At 42.0% G+C, this 22,563-nt stretch overlaps 1 pseudogene; it reads left to right on the top strand.

Annotated features, from left to right (window-relative positions):
- The window catches only part of LOC138922111 (heparan sulfate glucosamine 3-O-sulfotransferase 4-like), a 79,391-nt pseudogene that overhangs the window by 5,646 nt on the left and 51,182 nt on the right, over nucleotides 1-22,563 (top strand).

Genomic DNA, 22,563 nt, shown 5'->3' with positions numbered 1-22,563 from the left:
TATTCTGAGCCTGCTGTGATCCCTGGTGTCTGTGCTTGTCCTTTGGAATCTATGCTGACAGGACCCATCTGCGATTGCCTGCTTGTAGCTGCTGCTTTGCTAATGTACGCACGGGCACTCTAGACGGGGTCCCTTGCCCTGGCTGACTGGCTGAGCTTGTGAGCCCAGCAGGGGGAGGGGCACTTCTTTTGCATGTGCCATCCCGTGGGTGTTCTCTGTTTGCCCTCGCTGTCTGTCCTCCTGGCGTGCTGGCTTCATGAAGACAACCCCACAATAGCTTAGCCTCCTCTGTGGAGCTTTCCTATGGGATGTGAGGGAACTTGGAGAGCGAAGGCATTCCTACAGAGTCTCCCCCCAGGCCCCTCTTTTCTCAGAGCTGTGCATGGTCCTGTGCCCTAGGTCATTGCTGGGGAGGGAGAGGAGATCCCCTTACTTCCTCCTCCTTCCTCCTGGGGGGTCCAGCACCTCCACCTTCAGGCATTTGGCTGCATGGGTCTCTCAGATGTCTTTTGTGTTGTGTGCCTGTCCTCTGTTGGTTTATGAATGTCCTTTTCATTCTTTCTTAGGGAGGAGAGTCTAAGGGAAGAGCTCACTCCGCCGTGATGCTGATGTCATGCCTGGTCATTCTATTTTTAAGTTTTTGAGGAATCTCTGTACTATTTTCCACAGTGGCTGCACCAATTTACATTCCCACCAGCAGTGTATGAGGGCTCCCTTTTCTCCACATCCTCTCCAACACTTCTGTTTTCTTTGTAAAGATTGGCACCTGAGCTAACATCTGTTGTCTATCTTTTTTTCCTTCTTGTTCTCCCAAAACCCTCCCAGTACATAGTTGTATATTCTAGTTGTATATCCTGGCTGTGCTGTGTGGGATGCCACCTCAGCATGGCTTGATGAGTGGTGCCGTGTCCAGGCCCAGGATCCAAACCGGCAAGACCCTGGGCTGCTGAAGTGAGTAGCGCACACGAACTTAACCACTCGGCCATGGCACTGGCCCCTCTCCAACACTTCTTATTTCTTGTCTTTTTAGTAATAGCCATTCTGATGGGCATGAGGTGATATCTCATTGTGGTTTTGATTTGTATTTATCTAATAATTAGTGATGTTGAACATCTTTTCATGTGCCTGTTGGCCATCTGTATATCTTTGGGAAAATGTCTGTTCAAATCCTCTGCCCATTTCTTGACTAAGTTTGTTCTTTTGTTGTTGAGTTCTTTATATATTTTGGATAGCAACCCCTTATTGGATAAATGATTCGCAGATATCTTCTTCCAATTGCTAGGTTGTCTTTTCATTGTATTGATGTTTCCTTAGCCATACAGACGCTTTTTAGTTTGATGTAGTCCCATTAGCTTATTTTTTCTTTTGTTTCCCTTTCCTGAGGAGACATATTCAAAAAGACACTGCTAAGAATGATAGCAAAGAGCTTACTGCCTATGTTTTCTTCTTTGGAGTTTTATGGTTTCAGGTATTACATTCAAGTCTTTAATCCATTTTGAGTTAATTTTTGTGCATGGTGTAAGATAATGGTCTACTTTCATTCTTTTGTGTGCGGCTGTCCGTTTTCCCAACAGTGTTTATTGAAGAGACTTTCCCTTCTCCATTGTATGTTCTTAGCTCCTTTGTTGAAAATTGGCTGTTCCTAAATGTATGGGTTTATTTCTTGGCTATCAATTCTGTTCCATTGATCTGTGTCTGCTTTTCTGCCAGTATCGTGCTGTTTTGATTAATACAGCTTTGTAGTATACTTTGAAATTAGGGAATGTGATGCCTCCACCTTTGTTCTTTTTTCTCTGGAGTGCTGTGGCTCTTTGGGGACTTTTGTTGTTTCCAGTAAATTTTAGAATTCTTCTTTCTATTTCTGTGAAAAATGTCATTGGGGTTTTGATAGGGATTACGTTGAATCTGCAGATTGCTTTAAGTAACATGGACTTTTTCACTATGTTGATTCTTCTAATCCATGAGCACAGAATATCCTTCTGTTTCTTTATGTCTTCTTTAATTTCTTTCAACAATGTCTTATAGTCTTCAGTGTATAGGTCTTTCACCTCATTGGTTAAATTTATTCCTACCCACTTAATTCTTTTTGTGATTGTAAATAGGATTGTATTCTTGATTTTTTATTTCTGCTCGTTTGTTTTTAGTTTTTTGATGGATTCTTTAGCGTTTTCTATATGTAAAATCTCATCATCCACAAGTAGTGACAGTTTTACTTCTTCCTTTCCAGTTTGAATATGTTTTATTTATTTTTCTTACTTGATTGCTCTGGCTAGGACTAAGAAGGGTGAGCGTGGGCATCCTTGTCTTGTTCCTGCTCTTAGAGGGATAGCTGTCAGTTTACACCATTGAGTATAATGTTAGCTGTTGGTTTGTCATATATGGCCTTTATTATGTTGAGGTACTTTCCTTCTATAATTATTTTATTGAGAGTTATTATCATAAATATGTGGTGAATCTTGTCAAATTCTTTCTCTGCGTCTGTTGAGATGATCATGTGATTTTTATTCTTCATTTTGTTAATGTAGTTTATAACATTGATAAAGAATACTGTTGTAATCCTTTGTATTTCTGTTATATTGCTTGTGATTTCTTCTCTGATTTTATTTATTTGAGGCTTCTCTCTTTTTGTCTTATTCTACCTAAAGGTTTGTCAATTTTGTTTATATTTTCAAAGAACTAGCTCTTAGTTTCGCTGATCTTTTCTATTTTCTTTTTACTCTCCATGTCATTTATTTCAGCTCTGATTTCTAGTAGTTCCTTTGTTCTCCTGACTTTGGGCTCTTCATTTTTCTTCTTTTCTGATTCTGTTGGATGTATTGTTAGATTGTTTATTTGAGATTTTTCCTGTCTCACAAGGTAGGCCTGTGTTGCTAGGAACTTCCCTCTTAGTACTGCTTTTGCTGTATCCAATAGATTTTGGTACACTGTATTTTCCTTTTCATTTGCCTCCAGATATTTTTCCATTTCTCCTTTAATTTTGTTGTTGTTCCAATAGTTAATGAATAGCACGTTGTTTAGGCTCCACATATTTGTGACTTTTCCAGCTTTCTCCTTGTGGTTGATTTCTAGTTTCATACCATTGTGGTTGGAAAAGATGCTTGATATCTTTTCAGTCTTCTTAAGTTTATTGGGAGTTGTTTTGTTTCCCAACAAACAGTGGATCTTTGAGAATGTTTCATGTGTACTTGAGAGAAAATGTATATCCTGCTGCTTTTGGGTTGAATATTATATATGTATCTGTTCAATTCATCTGGTCTAGTGTTTCATTGAAGATCAACGTTTCTTTGTTGATTTTTCTCTCTAGAAGACCTATCCATTGATGTAAGTGGGGTATTAAAGTTCCCTACTCTTATGGTGTTGCTGTCAGTTTCTCCCTTTAGATCTGTTAATAGTTGTTTTATAGACTTTGGTGCTTCTACGTTAGGTGCATATATATTAATAAATGTTATGTCTTCTTGATGGATTATCCCCTTTATCATTATATAATGCCCATCTTTGTCTCTTGTCTTTTTTGGCTTGCAGTCTATTTCGTCTGATAGAATTATGGCTACACTCACTTTCTTTTGGTTGTCATTTGGTCGGAGTATCATCTTCCACCCCTTCACTCTGAGCCTATGTTTTTCTTTAGAGCTGAGATGGGTCTCCTGGAGGCAGCACATTTTTGGGTCTTTTTCTTAACCTGTCCAGCCTCTCTGTCTTTTCATTGGTGCATTCAATCCATTTACATTTAGGATGATTATGGATATATAGGGACTTACTATTGCCATTTTATCTTTTGTTTTATGGTTGCTCTATATTTCCTTTGTTTCTTTTTCCTTGTGTTTCTCACTACAATTTCAGCTTGACGGTTTTTGGTGATGTGTTTTTCAGTTTCCTCTTTTTTTATGTTTCGTGACTCTGCCTTAATTTTTGTTTTGTGGTTACCATGAGGTTTGTATAAAAGGTCTCACAGATGAGATAGTTCTTTTTCTGCTGATAGCATTTTTGCTTCATTTGACTAGGCAAGTTCTGTCCTTTTCTTCTTCCCTTGCTATTTTTGTTGTCAAAATTCTTTCTTTCTGTATTGTGAATTTGTTACCAAATTGGAATGGTTAATGTTATTTTTAATGCTTTCTTTCCCTTTAACCTTTGCATCATAATTGTTTACTAACATGTTCTGATACAGAGTTGCAGTTTTCTGATTTTATCTATTTATCAACTTGTTTAAAGCTTTGTATCCTTTGCCTTTTCATTTCAGACAGGAGAGCTCTTTTTGACATTTCTTATAAGGCAGGTCTAGTGGCGATGGACTCCCTCAGTTTTTGTTTCTTCCTCACACTTTATTTGTCAGCTGCAGCAGTGGACCCCCAGCTGTCGCAGCACCCAAGGACACAGAGCTGATTATTACAGTGTTGATTAATACAGTCCCTAACTAGCTCTCAAATACTTGTACTTTTCTGCATCCTTTCTGAAACCACCCTAGTCGAAGTAAGCAACTAAGTAACTGGATGACTTTAATGACCTCATGTCTCTGATCCTCAATTTCTTGGTTTGTGAAATGAGGCAGTTAGAAGGAACACCAAGTTTCTTCCTTCTCTATATTCTGTGATTATCAGAATCTACAACTATGGAGAGACTCAGGGAAAAATCAATTCCAATGTTTTGGGAAACCATCTCACTTTCTCCATTTAAATTAACTCTTGGGGTGACTGAGATTGTGCCTCATATCCTCTCATAGCACTGCTCGTAAGGACAGTCTCAGAATCTTCAAGACAACTTAAAAGAAGGCCCTTTCTCTTAAATAGGAATCTGCCTTATGCCATGTTTTGAGCTGTAGAAAATATTTTAGAATGAGATTCTAGTGTTGGTAACAAATTTATCTACATTGCTAATTCATCTGAAAGCTCCTATTCTTGAAAATGTCCCATGTGGGGGTAAAGAAGTTCCATGTAAAGGTTTAGTCCATTTTTGTTGACAATCTCTTGAGTGGATGTTAAAAACCTGGATAACAGGATAATGTTCATGGAGATTGGGGGGAGGGACAGTGATGAATGAGTTTGGTTGACTTTCAGCAGTAGTAAGGTCAAAATGAAAGCATTATAAAAGAAGAGTAGAGATTTAGGTCAGGGCTTTCTATGAAAAACAAGTAAAAACCATAAGCAGATGGAAAAAGTTTAAGTGACACAGTATGGCAGATTCCACTGATGAGTTTAATAGGCAGCCATTTTAGTGGCACAGAGAGTAGACTGATTCAAGGGACAAGAACCAAAAAGCAAGGGGTCCCATCCTGCCCTGAGGATTATTTTGTTCTGAAGTGTGTTAGCCCAGCTGAGTGAAGACCTGGGGAGGATGTCGTAGATCCTCTAAAAGGGGCATCCATCAGCTGCAGGAAGATGTGCCATCTCTCCCCAAAGCTCATTAGCAGATTGGAAGTGGCATGCTGCATTACTCTGATTAGCATTAATTTTATAATTCTAGGCATAGAACTTTCCTCCACGTGAGTCAGCCTTCACACAAAAACACAGACGCACATGGTGTGGATAAAACACAAGTAACCTTACTGCTGCTTCCCATCTTCCAAGGACCCAGTGGGAAGGAAAACGTGGTTCCCTAGCAAAGAGGGGAGTTAAGGGCTGGAGTTTTCCAGCTCTCCAAGCTGGGTGCAGGTCCCACAAATCGGGGAGAAGTGCAATGCCATCTTTCTGGCAGACCAAGACTTTGGGAAAACTGGGTCCTTCTGATCTGGTTAGGGAAGACGCAGTACTTCCAACAGCCACTGCAGCAAGGCAACAGCAGCATTACAAGTGAGATGAGGAACGTTACCTCAGAGCCTCCCAGGGAGAGAGCATTGAGGCCCCTACCGTTTATTGGGATAACTGGTTCCTGGCCCTTTGGAAAATACCCAGTCATCCCAGGGCTAGACTTCTCAGGAAAAGTAACTTGCCAATCCCTTTAAAATTTGCAGCTAAAACCTATCTACGCTTTTATTTGTTACATATATTGTTGGGGCTTCATTTCAAACTGCTATATTACAAAACTGTGTTTCAGATAACTTTAAATCCATGGCAGTGACTTTCAAATTCTTTTGATGGCAACTCACAAAATAAATCTATAAATTATTTTTTATTGTAAATCAGTATATACGCACACACACCAAAGGAATATAAAAATTTTATGAAACTGTTCTTACCTTTTTACGTGTAATACACTCTAATATTATCTATTCCATTTTGTTTCATTGTTTTTTAAGTGCTTGTCACACTCTCTAGAATTATTTCATAATCCACTAGTTGGTCAGGACCTGCAGTTTGAAAAGCACTATTTTAAAATTATTGCTTCCAGGTACCCTAGCCGGTAGTCTGGTATCCAGATTTTTAAAAGGCTTATTAAAATGCATCATCAAAAAGCAATATTTGCTAAAGGACCCTCAGTCTCTATAAAGAGCACTCTCTTGGGGATTCCAACCACAAGTTACCAGATAAATAACCAGCTTTCCTTTGCAGAACTGAGATGTGAGCTCAACACCAAGTAAAAATGACATAAAATCAGAACAAAGTTGGAAAAGGAGGACCACCTCCAAATGCAATATGTGGTCCTTCTGGGAAACATGACGCAGCCTAGAGTGAGGTGAGGGGGACAAAACAGAAAAAAAACATTAATGGAGAAAAAATCAAGCTTGTAACTTCTGTCTCCAGGCTTCACAAGGTGCACTTGTACTTCCAACCCTAAGAGACAGAGTGATGTTCAGCATGACTCCATAATCCTGTGGCCTTGAGAACCTCAGCAGACATCAGTTAAGTCATTTAAGGATAACTGCAAATTAAATTAGTTCATCCTAACTCTATATGACTCCACTCATAGGTGGAAGTTAGTATATTGATAAGGAGATCTGATCGGTGGTTACCAGGGAAAAGGGGGGGTGGGGGGAGGGCACAGAGGGGGAAGTGGTGTACCCACAACGTGACTAACAAAAATGTACAACTGAAATCTCACAAGGTTGTAATCTATCATAACATTAATAAAAAAAAAATTAGTTCATCCTAATTACGCAAAAATGATAAATTCAAATAAGCAAGGTAATTCAATTCTGAATTAAAAATTTTTTCAATCACTTGACATCTCAAATCAAAGCAAATGGGTAATGTTACCAATTATATCAATTCGACTCTATATTTCAATACATAAACATATGATGAACAATTAAAATTCTTATGTGATATGCATTTAACTTGTTAACATTTATGCTACAGTAGGGAACCACACTCGAGAAACAGGGTCATGTCCTTGAAAACCAAAGAAGGTTATCACAAAAGAGTCTTTGTAAGAATCCAGCAACAGGATGAGTCCCCAAAATCTATTAAATAAACTATCCCACAGGAAAAGTGAGGCAGATCACACTAGTAAAGGCAACACTATGGAAGCTTATGCAATAGTTATCAAGGGAAACATTTGATACATAATAAAAATATTTAGTTTTAGGAAGCAGTATGATAGGCTCTGATATGGTTGCACTTATGAGTACAGGACTTTCATAGGAAGGAAAGAAATGGAAATTCACTGAATGTTTGTGTTTTGTCATGCATCACTAAATACCTTCGATTACATTATAGCATTGGAAACTAGGAAGCAGAAATGTGAAATAACTTGTTGTAGGCCACACAGTAATAAATGACAGAACTAGGACTTAAACTCCATCTTCTAATTACACATCCATTATTCTTGTCACATCAATACCACTTTATCCTGAACTAGTACTCAAAATATGATAGTGCTTAAAATATTTGCTTAAGCATTTCTTAGGATTTCTGATCAAGGTCAATTCAAATTCCAATTTCAAGGCTAATGAATAAGAAAGTGACCTTTAAAAGGAAAAAAATACGTAAAAAATATACATGCATTCCGGGTGGCATCATGAATCTTCAAACTTTCGATATTCTTTGTGTCTCGTGTAAGGATGAAAAAAGTTATCTATTGCTGTATAACAAACCACAACAAAGTAGAGTAGCTTGAAACAGTAACTTATTCTTGTCTCTTATTGTTCTGTGGATTGGCTGGGATTCGCTGGGCAGTTCTTGCTTGGGGTCTCCTAGGAAGTACAGTCAGATGTCAGCTTGGGCTGAAATCCTCTTTGCCTCTATTGTGCTGGATGTCAAGATGGTTCATTTCTGTGTTTGCTGAGGATGCTGGCTGTTATCTTATTCGGGGCTGCCAACTGGAGGGCCTGCATGTGGCCTCTTCATGTGACTTGGGCATCTCTCAAAGTGGTGGCTGGGTTCCAAAAGAAAGCATCCCAAGAGGATATATTCCAAAAGACCAGGCTTCTTACAGCCTAGCCTCAGAAGTCCCAGAAAGTCACCTCCACAGCATCCTATTGGTTGAGCCAGTCACTGAGGCCTAGGGGGAGGGATGTAGACTCCATCTTTTGATATGAGAAGCAGCAGGCAATAAGGGAGGGAGGGAGACTGCCCATCTCACCTTAGTCTTTAGCCTCCCATCTGGCATCTCTACTTTACCCAACTGAGTTAGAAGGGGAAATAGATGATACAACTACAATAACACAAATTATTGTATGGTGTTTTCTCTATCTCTTTGGCACTCTCTCTTTCTCTGGAAACACAGCACTTCTTGAATGAATGGATAAATGAGTCTCTCCCTTTTCCTCTCTACTCCTTTTTTGCCTCCTCACCTTTCTTTTCTTCTTTTTAACTGCAGATGAAAGGTTAAAAAAAAATGTGTTAAGCAGCAACATACTCTAATTAGTAAATCTTATAGTTAGTTTCTACTCAGATCTCCCATTTCATGCCTACCTGCCCGATTCAGTCATCGTCCTATCAGGGAAGGTGATAAGAATGCAAGCAAAGGAGAGAAGAGAGGGAAAAATGGGAAAGCAAAAGTAGATTATCGAGGGAAGAAGGAAAATATAAATGGGAAGGGAAATAAATCAGGAGCACTGAACACCGTTAAGCCCAAATGGCTGAAAAGACAAAGGGAAAGAAGCAAATTTTTCCCTTATGATGCTGCATCCATCCTTCCTTCCTTTCCAATCCATGGCCGCCATCGCCAGCCTAGTCTAACCTTATTTCTTAATGCCTGAATTTTTGCTATATCATCTTACCTAATCTCCCTGCCTAGTTTTTACCCCTTAGAAATCATCAAAAATGGGGCCAGCCCGGTGGTGTAGTGGTTAAGTTTGTGTGCTCCTCTTTGGCGGCCTGGGGTTTGTAGGTTCCCATTCTGGCACAGACCTATACACTGCTGATCAGGCCATGCTGTGGCAGGCGAGCCACGGATGAAATGGAGGAAGATGGGCACGGATGTTAGCTCAGGGCCAATCTTCCTCCAAGAAAAGAGAAAGAAACAAAATAAAATAGATCATCAAAAACACTCCTTTCCTCCTGGTGCTCTCAATTACAAAAAAAGAAAAGAGAACACTAAATGACTTCTGAAGGATTAAGTCCAATAGAAACATTTTAAGAATTTTCATAATCTGACCTAACTTTCCTTGCCACTCTTGTTTCTCAAGTCTCCCATATGTGAAACTCTTTACTCAGCCAGAGCACTCTACTCAGTGTATCCAAATACACAGAAAAATGAGACTAGATCTCACTATTACATCATGAAAAATACAAAACCTGAATCAAGGAAAATAACAGACAACAAAAATATTACATTACAGAAAGCAGTGTGGTGACATTATAAGCTTCTAATTATAGCGCTTATGGTCCAGCTCACTTCTCATGAATACAGCCTTCTCCTTTTGTCTTCTGTCCTTTGCTCTAAGGATCCTATCACCAGGAGCATTCCCCGCCGCTCTCTGCCTTCCTAAATCCTGTCTCATCAGGACCCACAACATTAACTGACTAATTTGGAAGACGTGTGATTAACAGAATCATTCTGGACCTGAAGTCCCTTGTTAACACTACAGCATCAGATTTGATTCTCGATGGACACCAAGTCACTCAAATTCCATCTCAGTTTTTACTCTGTAGATTTGTTCAGTATACAGTTGATTAAAAGACCATTCACCCCAGTTTGGTAGATAATTCAACCAGCCTCCAATCCAAAGTTTGTACAACTTTGATTTGTAGTAATTACAAACAGTAATTACAGAAACAGTTAAAACATTCATTGCTAATATTGTAACTCTTTGGGAACCTGATATAAATGCAGTTTTAAAAAAACAGGATACTTGAAGATAGTAACGTACACCGTGATTAACAAGATTTTGTGGTGAGAGTAGTTTATTGTCAGGTATAATTAAAGCTGTAGATGCTATTCTGAAAGTACAGACTTTAGGGGGCAAGGGAAGAGAGTTTTTGAAGCAAAGTACAAATTAGGAATAATTACAGTGATGGTTATGGAATGTCAACATCCATTTCATCATGATGAGCTCAGTCTCCTTCAAAATTCACTTGAGTCCGGGAAAGCATTAGTGTAAGACAAAAGGCAGCTTTGGGAAAAATACCTTTGAAGTATTAAGGAGTAGAGTGATTGGCAGTCAGCAAACATAAAAATGGACGAAAGAGTAAATGTCTTGATCACCTACGGAAAGTGTACACTTGAAGTATCTTATTAAAAAACCAGTTTTCTTTTTCATGTCCGATGTTGAATGCACCTGCAATTGTTGTTTTTTAATCTATTTTGATCCCCAAACTGGATATAACTAAATGTTTTATGGGAGTCTATAAAGGTGATGAAATTATAAAGAAAAGTAAGTGAAAGATTATCAGACAGGAGAGTGGAGGCTTCTGGGGTGATATCAACATTGTATGATTTGACATGAGTGGTGGGTCTGTGGGTGCTCACTTCATTCTCCTTGTTTATGGTTTATGCGTGTTGCTGTTTACAAAGCAGTTATGTAGAAAATCCGCTGACACTACTACCTTCGACAGTTCATTAGCCCAAGGGTGTCTGTTATGCTTTAACCAGGGCTTTGCTCATGTTCCCTTTTGCCCACATGAAGCCAGTTGTGCATTAAGAGATGACACAAACATCTCTTGAAACAAGAGATTTCTTCTTGTTTTCTAGAAGAAGTAGCAAAGCTGGTCTAGCGCTTGGTGATGTTTCCAAACAGTCCTTTTGTGAATGGCCGTGAGAAGATGTCCTTCTTCAGCCAAGGATGAAGTCTTATACTTTGTATTATTTAAAGTACCTGATGCCATGCTACACAACTAGTGAGTGTGCATCCATCCATCTGACAGATATTTATTGACTCACCTACCAGCTGACTGCCTGGGAAGCCAGAGCAGTTTGCCAACTAATATGGTTAATTGGGATTTGATAAGTGCTATAAAGACACCAGAGATTCAGCAGTTTCTCCCAGCTATGGAACTTATTTTGGCTAATGGATATCACTCCCACTCCCATTTCAATCTTACAAAGGGATGCTAGAAGAGGATTGAGCAGTCAGAAGGTGGAAACTTAATAAAAATTGAAAGTCAGAGACGGGAGGGAATGAAAGCAGCAGAGGAAGAAGGAGGCAGAGACTGGACGGCCAGCAAGGCCTCAGTGCCCTGCACAGTTTAAGCTGAGCCAGGTATTCTTCCTGTTTCCTTGCTTGATCTTTGCTTGATCCTCCCTCTTGCCGACGCCCTCACCTGGAGGAGTCAAGCCCAGCACAGATGCCACTGAGACAGGTCAAAGCCAGGGAAAGGTCCTGGGATCAAAACTTGGCTAAGTATGATCCAAACTTCCAAGCAGTCAGAAGTAGAAAGAGCCAGAAGATAAACCTAACCCATTTTTGAAGGGGTGCCAAAGGTGAAAAGCAGGAAAACCAAAATTACTCATCAAGTCTAAAGGGGGAGCACAGAGCCAGAAGCTGAGAGGAGAAGAGGAGTCAAGCGAGTCAGTGCCAGGTAAAAACAGAAATAGAGAGTTGAAAAAAAAAAAAAAAAGACAAAGCAAAGCGAAATGAAGGGTCCAAGACAATAATTGGGAGCATTCCTTGGGGTTTGATAATGGATTTTATGGGTTAGCTTAAGTTAAAAGCAAAAGATGTGAGCGGATACCTTCCTTCCTTCTGACATTATCTCCCACCTTATCAACAGTCCATTGTTACCAAGGCATTAACAACACTTACCAAACAAAGTCTAGAAGCCCTTTGGGCAGTCTTGCTAAGAACCATCTTAGTCTAGACTGATTTGGCCTTGAGGATGACCACATCTCCTCAGGACAGTTCTCCCTGGAGTCCTCCATTGGCTATTTTGGGAAATGACGCACTTGGACAAATGGTCTACCTAAATGAATGGTTCAGGTCTGAGCAGCATGAGACACTGGCAGATAGGAATGCCTCCCTTAGCAGCAGGAAATTCAGCACTTACCATGTCCCATGCGGCATGCTCTCCCAGAATACTTTTAATATGATATCCCAGTGTATTTAACATTTTAAAATTACTCCATTTGGTTAAAATCAATTAGATTTTTTTGAGGATCTTGGTCTTTCTCCAGCCCAGTTTAAACCATAATTTCCTGAAGACTAGGATTATCTCGCCATGTTCTTTTTCATGTCCCCGTCGTTTCTAGTCAAGCCTCAAAACGTGAAGTCTGCACTGTGGGTTCATAGCACCTCAGAGATCATCTCGATTCTCCCCATCCCACGGTGGGAAATTGACCTCAGTGAACGTGGAGTAGAGTGTTTAGTATCAGCCTTAAAATAAGTGTTTTCTTTTTTATTGTCTTTTCTTCCTGTCTGCTTTTCAGAGTAGAAGCAACAGTAATTTAAACTTTTCTACTATGTGACCTACACTCCACAGGTACCTTATAATAGCTGAGCCAGGGCTTAACAAAGGAATTGGGTGTGTGTGGTATTTGTGTGAGCATGTGCTTGTGTGTGTGTGTGTGTGTGTGTGTGTCACAATCTGATTGCCGATGTGGGATGGGAGATGGGAAAGAATGTTTAGGCACTTGTGTATTTATATCAAAGAGATGGTAGGACCCACAAAAAAGAATTCATTTTTTGTGATGTTAATGTTATATTTTGGGGGGAGGTTTTGGGGGAGGAAGATTTGCTTCTAAGGGGTGGACTCATATCTCTGTGTGGGGAGGCTCAGTTATAACGACAACTGAAGTCTCTCCTGGCGTTGGCATATTTCATTCTCGTAGGGAGAAATGCAATGCTCATCCCTCCTCCCTCACACCCCCCACCACTTCCTTGGTGCCCTTCCAAGGTAGGGCCCTTGGTGCTGGCTGCTCATTCCTCCCCCAGGGGTGGCTTTCCAAGGCCAAGAGGGCCAGAGAGGGCTGCTGCCAGAGATGCTTCTGTTCTGGCTCCTTCTCACTCCCCTTCCTGTCTGCTGGGCCTTTTGGTGGCAGCACCTAGTCCTGACGGGGTTAGAGTACCACCCTGGAGCGGATGGTGTGTGCACCAGCAAGCATCCAGTCAATTCATGAGTTATCCTCTGCGTGAGCTGGGCTGTGATGTGCCGTTATCTTCCTGCTCCCATTGTACACTTCACACACCAGCTTTCTCTCCAGACAGTTGTTTGATCACTAACTACTTCGAATATCATGACCATAGGCTCATTTATTTTTTTCTGTTTTAAAGGATGGTGCTGGTGTGCACAGGGAGCAGCCACGTCAATTTACACATTTGCCAAGGTATCCGATTGTGAGCTGCCTATCAAGGTGCTGACTTTAATAAAAGCTTATTACCATGAGCATTATTTAGCATTTATGTGGCTCCTCACAATTGTTTACCCATTATTTCTCAGCGCTCCCCTGTCCAGGTGATCAGTGTTAGCAACCCGCATTGTAGAGGCAATAAATCCGGGGTCCTGGAGAGGTTTTAGTAATATCCCTAAAAGGACACAAAGTGAATAACCACAGAACAGTGACTTTCCTGGAACCCCTTGAAACTGGCCTGGACCCCTCTCCCTCTAGCATACTTGGCGAGTTCACTCATTCCATCATCTGGTTTGCAGACCTGCACAGGGTGGGCTCTTCTCACAGATTGCAGCTCCCATACCCTGAGGCCTTCCCTGGCAACCTTATCTACAACAGCATCCCTTCCCCAAGGCTCTATCACATTCCTGTGTTTATGGACTCCACAGAGCTTAGTGCCACCTGAAGTTATCTCGTTTATGTGAAGTTGTGTGTCTTTGTGTTTGTTGTCTGTCTGCACCATTCAGGAAGGTCATCACTATGAAAATAGCAGTCTTGCCTGGGTTGTTCATGCTGTGTCCATCCTCTTTGTTGAAAGCACCTGTCATTACAGTAGGCACTCAGTAATGCTTGTTGAGAGAATGACAAAGGCAGACCCTGTAAATACTGTTACTCACACGTCATTTTCTTTGCCTTTTTATCTCTTTCTGGATTTTCTGGCCATAGTCACACATACAGTCAGTTATTCTCAATTACGCTGGAGCTAATGATCCAGGCTGTGGATGGCCCAGGTCCTTGGCTTCCTTCCCTCTCTGGCTTCCTCTCCTCTGGAGATTCCTCCAGATCTTTCGGTCTTTTCTGGCCTTAGTTGAGAGGGGTCGAGAGGAGAGTAGGGCAATGAAAGTCCTATTAGACAATTTTGCAAGTTCTAATAGCTTTTGACAGGTACAAAGTTGAAATTATTGATCTGAAGATTTATTTTTTACCTTATTTGTGGATTTAAAAAAATGCATCTGTTTTATATATGCAGTACAGTGAAAAGTGCTTTGAAGAAGTTAAAAACACTGGATAAATGTAAGAGAGAATTATGTATGTATGTAGTCCCATTAACCTTGGTAATTGAGACTTGGTTGTAGATTTAAAATATAATTAGTTTTGATAGAACAGTAGCTCACACTTTTCTAATGGGTAGAGCCAGACGAGGCTTAGAAAACGTACCTTTGGTAGATTTTATTTTTGAGCCATCAAATCAAGACAAAGCTTACAATTCCTTCAGAGGCTAAAAGGGTGGCAGTAGTCGTGATTTCTCATCAACAAGTAAGAATAGGCAAATGGTCTTAAACGATTGAGTTTTCTTGCTTCAAATTTCAGGACAATGAGAATACAGTTTCCTCCGAAAAAATCTTAGGCTGATCTTGGAAGAAAGACCCCCTGGATCATCTAAAAATAAAGTTTTCTATTTAAAGGTTGGTTTTAATGTTCATTATAGCCCTATGTGCTACCAGAAAATGGTTTGCCTTTTTGTTTTAAACATAAGGAATCAATGTAATGCCTTATACCTGATAACCTGTGCTGTTGTATTTGGTCCTCCCTACAACTCTGTCCATAGATATTATTGTTGCCACTTTATAGATGAAAAAACGGAAGCAAAACCATTAAGTGCCTTCCCCAAGGTCTTAAAAGAAGTCACCAAGAAGGTGGTGTGGCTCAAGTCTCCTGACTCCAGTTTACTATTTCCCACAATAATGTTGGAAAACCACATTGGAACGGGAAGACTCATTCCAAGTACTGCTGTCACACCAGCAAGCTTCAAAGGTCAGGCAGATATTTTACTTTACGGTTAAATTGGCCACGTTTGCTCAGTGTGTGCTATATCCCAGGCCCTGTGCTTTGCCCTGGGAGGATTCTGGGAAAGTAAAAGACGGATTAGACTTTTCTGGCTCTTACAAGCTGGTGGGAATGGGAGACACATACATACAAACGTGGAAGGGCAAGGGGGACAGTGCACTAAGAGAGATACACAGCTCTGTGGGAGCAGGGGAGGAGCAGTCTCTGAACACGTTCCAGGAAAGGAGTCACCTTCCATGCCAAGATGAACTTTGCATGAATAAAGATTTAAGTGAGGAAAGATTGAGAAGAGTGAAGAGGGGAATGGGGTGTCGACCAAATTTCATCCACCTGCAATTTTACTTACTCAAATTTTATCTACCACGGCAAGAAGTTAGTGTCTAATATTTTAAAATTACTTTTAAATACAAGTATTTGCGTATTAGTTATATAAATAGAGGTAAACACCAGAACAACTATGATAGAAACGGCTCAAGTGGTTTCCATGGGGAATGGAACTGGGGGGATAGGAAGGATTGGGGTTGTGAGGTGGGGGAGGGCCTGCCGTGGTTCTTTATAAAGCCTTCAGTACTATTTGGTTTTAAAGGCACAGGTATGGATTCCTTAGATAAATATTAATTTTTAAGTGAGCCTTAAAGAATGAGTAAGGTTTCTCCAAGGAGAGGGAGGAGGTGGGTATTTATAGCAGAGGACCCAACATTAACAGAGAGAGGCGGCAGGAGAGCAGAGGGAAGAGCAGGTGACCCATTAGGATGACTGTGGAACACACCTCCCTGCGTGGGGACACCTGAGCTGGTGCTTGATTGCAGAAGGCCTTGGATAGAAGGGCGCGCACAGAGACACACACACACACACACACACACACACACACTCTCATGTGGTTGTCGGCAGGAAAGCAATAAAGGGTATTGGGCAAAGGGGTGATATGCTCAGAACTGAGCTTTACGTACAGCAGTGGTTCTCACCTTGGAGATTACCTTGCTTGTTAAAATTGCTGGGCCCCACATCAAAGTTTCTTCTTGAGTAGGTCCAGAGTGAGGCCCGAGAATCTGCATTTCTAATAAGTTCCCAGGCAATGCTAATGCTGCTGGTCTGGGAACCACAATTTGAGAAGCAATAATAGAGTAATCTGGCAACAAGGAGAAGTCGAGACTAGAGTAGTGGGAGAATGAAGGTCAAGGGACTGTTCCACTAGGACAGAGCAGAAGGAAGGGGGCCCTGATGGTTAGTGACGGTGAGAAAGTCCAGAACAGCAATCAAGAAAACAGACTGACGGCTTCAAAGGATAGAGGACCATTGGGCCATGTTCTGGGTCACACCAAATCACAAATCACTGTTAAATCTCCAGTGCTTGGGCCAAGTATGCCAAGAAGCACCTGAAATTCATTTTTAAAGCAGCAATCCTGTCTAGAAATTAAGCTGTGAGTTTTGCCTTACTTTCCCTTTCTTCCCCATCTCTAACCTCATTCTAGTGCAATTTAGGTTACAAAAGCATCTTCCAGGGAGAGCATTCATATCTGCACGTGGTCAGAAAGTGTATCTGTCTGTATATATAAAATCGTATTAAAGCTGGTTTCCTTATTATTTCATTTTAGAACATCCCTGTAGCTAAATGGTGTTCAAAGTAAACATGGAGAACAGAAAGCATCCATCTCTACCTAGTGGGGCAAAAAATGACTGAATTCCCATACCATATAAATACCCCATGAAAACACAGAGGAATCCTTGATCCACCCAACATTCACTGAGTATCTGCCTTGTGGCAAGCACTGCGGATGTGCTTGGATACAAAGATAAATAAAACGTGGGCTCCACTCCCAGCAGTTCAACATCTAGCCGTCTTTGTCCCATGCTCTTAAATCTTGCTAAGGCTTGGGTTTTGTTTGTAATAGAAATTCTAAAGCAGGGACAGAAGAAGTTATCTTTTCTAAATTGCCCACCTCTGTTGTCTAATTATTCCACTGAGGAAAACACTTGGTCCTGGATTACTTCGCTGAGCTCAGATATGTTTTGCTGACACACAGAGTCTGGGCAGCATCCAGCCCCCCGTTTACTCCCTGGTCTTTAAGTCTAGTAAGTATTTTATCATTTACACCTTTCGATGTCCAAAGAGAGTGCCGCTCGGGGTTTAACACATGTAATTTCCTTTACTACCTCCCCAAATAACAGGGTCATTTCAGGACCAGGACAGTTTGGCACTGGGACGTGTTTCCCAGAAGTACTAATAGTTCGAGAGAGGAGCAAGTGTCTTCACATCTGCAGGTCTGGGTGCCGAACTTTCTACTGTCGGTGAGAATCATGTCCCAGTGAAAATGTAGAAGTGAACCAACCCTCAAAGGGATAAGGTGACAGGGAGTGGTGTTTACTTGAGTCAGAGAGTAACTGAAAATGACTTCTGCAGCTGGAATAAAACAAAGGGTTGAAGGTCAACTCCTCTTTGATTTTGGCTAGTCAGCAGTTCAAGCAGCCTTTTCAAATGTTTCGTGTCTGCTGACTTGTCCAACTCTATAAAAGACCCCACATCTTGCACCAACCTGTACCTCTTGGGCACTGGAGCGAAACAAAAGGAAAAATGTTCCGTCTTATTAGAATTAATGAAGTCATGCCACTCACATCCGTCCACGTTACTCCACTTTGGTCACCACCATTGTGGTCCATGCTGACATCATTTCTCTCGTAGATTACTGCAGTGGCCTTCTCACTGGTCTCTCACATCCTGTTTACCCCATCCAAAGCATTCTTCACATTAAATCACTGTAATTCATTAATTCACAGTATTAATTCACAGTAATCTTTTGGAAACTCAAATAATACAACTAAAATCTGAATACCCTACACATATAAAGAAATCCTAACTTAAAAATTTCCCCTGGCTCCCCATTGCTCCAAAGACTTAACTAGTTCATTTGGCCCAGAGAACTCTGCTTAATCGGTGCCTCCCACGCTTTTCCCTCTTCTTGCTGCATCACGTTCCTCCCTCCTCACTCTCCCTGCTCTCATCACCCAGATTCCTCTGCCTGGAACACTTCTCCCTCCCTGCTTTGCCAAGTTGTCTCCTACTCACCTTTTACCTCTTAAGCCTTATCAGCTCCTGAGGGGTGGGTGAGGAAGACCCTCTTCTCCTTGGTTAGGCCAAATCCCCATGTTTTAAACTCCCTTGGCACCGACAACCAGCTCATGAACCCTTCATAGAATGTAACATGGGACATTTACACAATCTCGTATGATTAATTTCTGCCTGATCTCCCCTCTAGACTGTAAGATCCATGAAGGCAGAGACTCTACCTTTTTGCTTGCCATTGTATTCTAGACCCTGGCATAGTGTCTGGCACATGTTAGGTACTAAATAAATTCATTCTGAAGGAAGGAAGAATGAATGAGTGGTAAATTGATACTTCTAAAATAATAAAGAGGAGGCCTAGCATTTTAAATGAGTGATAATAATGGGGTAGCACATATTAAACTTCTAGTGTTAGGTAAACACTGTTCAAAACTCTTTACTCATTCATTCCAGTTCCGAGGACCAACCCTATGAGTACACATCAGTATCTGCACATAATAGATGAGATCTGAGACTCAGGCTACTTGTGCAAGGCCAGGCAGCCAGTGTAAGGTGAAGCCTTAACAGTTGTCAATATTGTTACTCTATTTATTACTATTCTCACCTTGGTGGAGTTCCTAAGAGTGCCATCGTCAAAGGGGGTGGTGTTGGGCAGGCACAGCCCGCCCCCAGGCCTCTGAGCGCCTTCTCAGGCTGGGCCTGGAGTGAGAGTTTGGGGGCCCAGGGGCTGTGAGGGCCTGCCCACCGTATTGGAAATGGCAGATGGAGGAAAGGATCCTTCAGGCTGGGCAGTGGGGAAGGTCACTCAGGCATCCAGAAACCTTCCTCAGAACCTGTCTTTGAATTAAATCTCAACTCATATCTTCCAGAAGCCTGAGGTGAGATGTCTGGCCGTGTTGCTAGTGCCGTCGCCCTCAAGAAGCCAAACAGGCTCTCAGAGTCTCTCAGGCCCTGCCCCCGGACGTGGCCCCGCCCCAGAGCATGCTGGGCAGGACCTCCCCATAGATCCCTCCCATTGCCAATGTATTCCTCCAGAGGATTCTGAGCTCTGCTTGGTGTTTCCAGCTGTGATGAGGTAAATGTAGTCTTGGTCCTCTGGAAAAGTAGATAATTAAGGCAGATAGTCCACACATGTGAAAGTGTTGTGACTTGGAAAGGGTGGGCAGATCCCAGGTTGGGAGGATTAAGGAAAGCATTGAGGGAAACCTTTCAGTATGGTGGGAAGGAAGGAGGAAAGAAGAGATGGAGGATCTCATTTTGGTTTTGGTTTTGTTTTGTTTTTGAAGTTTTTATGAAGAAAAGTTCCCATCTGATGACTTCTCTGTTTCCCTCTGGTGGTCCAGCACATATGATCAATGAGCGAGGAGTGTGGACAAGGTGTAGGAAAGTGGAATTGTTTTGAGAACTTAGGCAAGCGAGTTGACTGAGAAAACAATCACAGAAGCTCCCCCGAGACAGGGCCTCTGTTTGTTGCCTCCACTGGGTGTCCCAAGTGCTTGGAAGAGCGTCTGGCACATGGTAACACAGGAGGAATGACTGGATTCTGAGGCAGTGGTGGAGCTGAGCAACAGATGTAGAACAGAAGTTTATGGGGCACAAACACACTTGTGTGATTTTATCCAAGAGGAAGCAGGCCCTTATTTGAAGGCAGTTCTAAAACAGGCAGAGTTGGATTTTGCTAGACAGGACGAATGAAAGAAGGGGGTAGGCTGTTTAGAGCAGAGCAGTATATTTAGGTTTAGGATTAAATGATGCCCCATGAAGTTTTCCTTGGAGAGGGAGGAAATGAAGACAAAGGTTGTCAGGTAAGCAGGGGAAAGTACGGAGGGGCTTGTAGTTCCTGAATAGGTTGAGGCATTAGCATGCTGAGGGCAGAAGCTGAGAGGATAAAGGGAGGAATGTCAGACTGTATTTTTTCAGAACACACAAGTGTTGCTGGTGATAAGTTCTAGGATATGGCCATAACTGAACTGGAATGAAGGTAAAGGACTCTAAGATGAGAAGGAGCAGACAGTGAGAGATCAGATCATTGGATGGTCTATCTGCATGGATGTTGGGGCCTCTGATTGATTCCTTCCCCTTTGAGTTCCTTTCCTGTCCTCCACAGAATTGGCATTTCCTCTAACTCTAACCTTCAGTCCATGGCATGACTCTGGACAAGAAGGCAGAAATGGGGTGGTGAGAGAGAGGGTTGAAGTAGACATCCGTTTTGTTTTTGTTTTTATTTTGACACTCAGCATTCACTCACCTTCTAAAAATAGTCCTTCTTTTGCCCTCTGGGGATCTAACCCCGTTGTCAGTTTCAGTCCATGTGAAGTGGAGCTGTTTATCACTAACGCTCTTACTTTAAAGGAGGGCATTGAAGTCAGGCTTGGCCAAAAAGATTGGTCCATGCTTTTGGCAACAGTGATTGGTCAGGGATGGGCATGTGACCCAACAGGAAACAATAAGGCACAGTGGGACTTTTGAAGGGACTAGTGGGAGAAACAACCCATTTTTAGCTGCGCTTTTAGTTTGGAAGATGTAGCTACGAACTTGCCAGACAGACTTACAAGGTAGCCAGTCCAGAATCTAGAGCAGAGAAATGGATAGAAACTGAAACTTGATGACATCAGCTGAGCCCCAATATGAATCCTCCTGCGTGAGGGCAGCCTTACTCCCAGACCTTTTTCAGGTGCCTGAGTCAACAGATCCTGTTTTTAAAGTCAGTTGAATTGCGCTTGCTATCATTTACATCCAAAGAATCCCTCACAGCGTAAGGGGGCTCTCCATCCCTGGCTCCCTCTTCTGTGCTAGCACTCTGAATATATATTACCTTCTCTGTCCTTCAGGTCGTGCCGTTCTATAAAAGAGGGTAAAGAAACCTACTTCAAAGCATTGTAAAGTTTAAATGGGATAATATACATAAAAAGCATAAATTTGTTTCACAACATTGAAGTACAATAAGCAGTACTTAATTTTTCTAAATTAAATCTGGCTCAAAGACCCCATTTTAAAGGGTAGGAAGATATGCAATATTAGTCATTAATGGGAGCTTTTTGCCTATTTAGTTAAGTATTCACCATCAAATATGTAGGTAAGAGCCTGTGATCTTGAGTCCATCTTGGTTGCCCCTGGGACTTTCATTGCCCAAGCCCTTCAGGCCCATTGAAAGGCCAGTGGCTGCACAGCCTCTGTGCTAAGTGTGAGCAATGCCGTGTCTTGCGACAGCTCTCAAGATGATGGGGCTTGATGATTAGTCATCTCAGCATCATCACTTCATCCCTTAAAACATTGTGCTGTCTCCTAGAGGACTTCCACACAGAACCCGTCCACCTAAGGGACTCATCTCTACATCCTGATTCTCAGGGTCTTGGAGCCACTGCTACCTTTAGGCAACTCTCCTTCTCTCACCCCAGCACTTGTGTCAACCCCTATCTCCTCTCTCCTTGGAGCAGCCAGCTAAAGTCTCCTCCCACATGAGGGTCTGGACAGGACTGTACAACAGGTATCTCACAACTTCTGCTTGGGTTCAGGAAACATGAAAGCCATTAATAACTCCTGAACCCAGAAGCCCAGAACTTCCTGTAAGACAAATGAGGAAAGGTAACTTTTATTCCTTCTGGAATCCCCTCAGGTGGAGGGTAGAAACAGCATTATCCTGCTTCAAATGAAGGTTGCCTCAAGCTGGGCAAGAATCCCTGCAAAGGAAAATTACCTACTCTTGTCAGCCCAACCCCCTCCCACAGTGAAGCATTGCTAAACTTGCATAATACTCAGTTCCTTCTCTACCTCCTGGCCCCCATAGAAGGAAGGAACAGACCCCGAGTCTCCTGGGAGAGATAGGGAGGCAGCCTCCACAAATCTCTGAGCTTCCACTTGGCCTCCCTAAGGAAGACCAAACGTGTCCTTGTGACCCCAGGAAAATAGCCTAAATTAGGCTCTGATCCAGGGCCAATGGAAGTTCCAGAGGAAAGGCCTCAAGAGGAGCCCCGGGGCCAGCCCCGTGGCCAAGTGGTTAAGTTCGCACGCTCCGCATTGGCGGCCCAGGGTTTCACTGGTTCGGATCCTGGGTGTGGACGTGGCACTGCTCCTCA

Source organism: Equus caballus, unplaced genomic scaffold (genome assembly GCF_041296265.1).
Source record: "Equus caballus isolate H_3958 breed thoroughbred unplaced genomic scaffold, TB-T2T haplotype2-0000451, whole genome shotgun sequence".
Lineage (NCBI taxonomy): Eukaryota > Metazoa > Chordata > Mammalia > Perissodactyla > Equidae > Equus > Equus caballus.
This window is presented reverse-complemented; position numbering and strand designations above follow the sequence as displayed.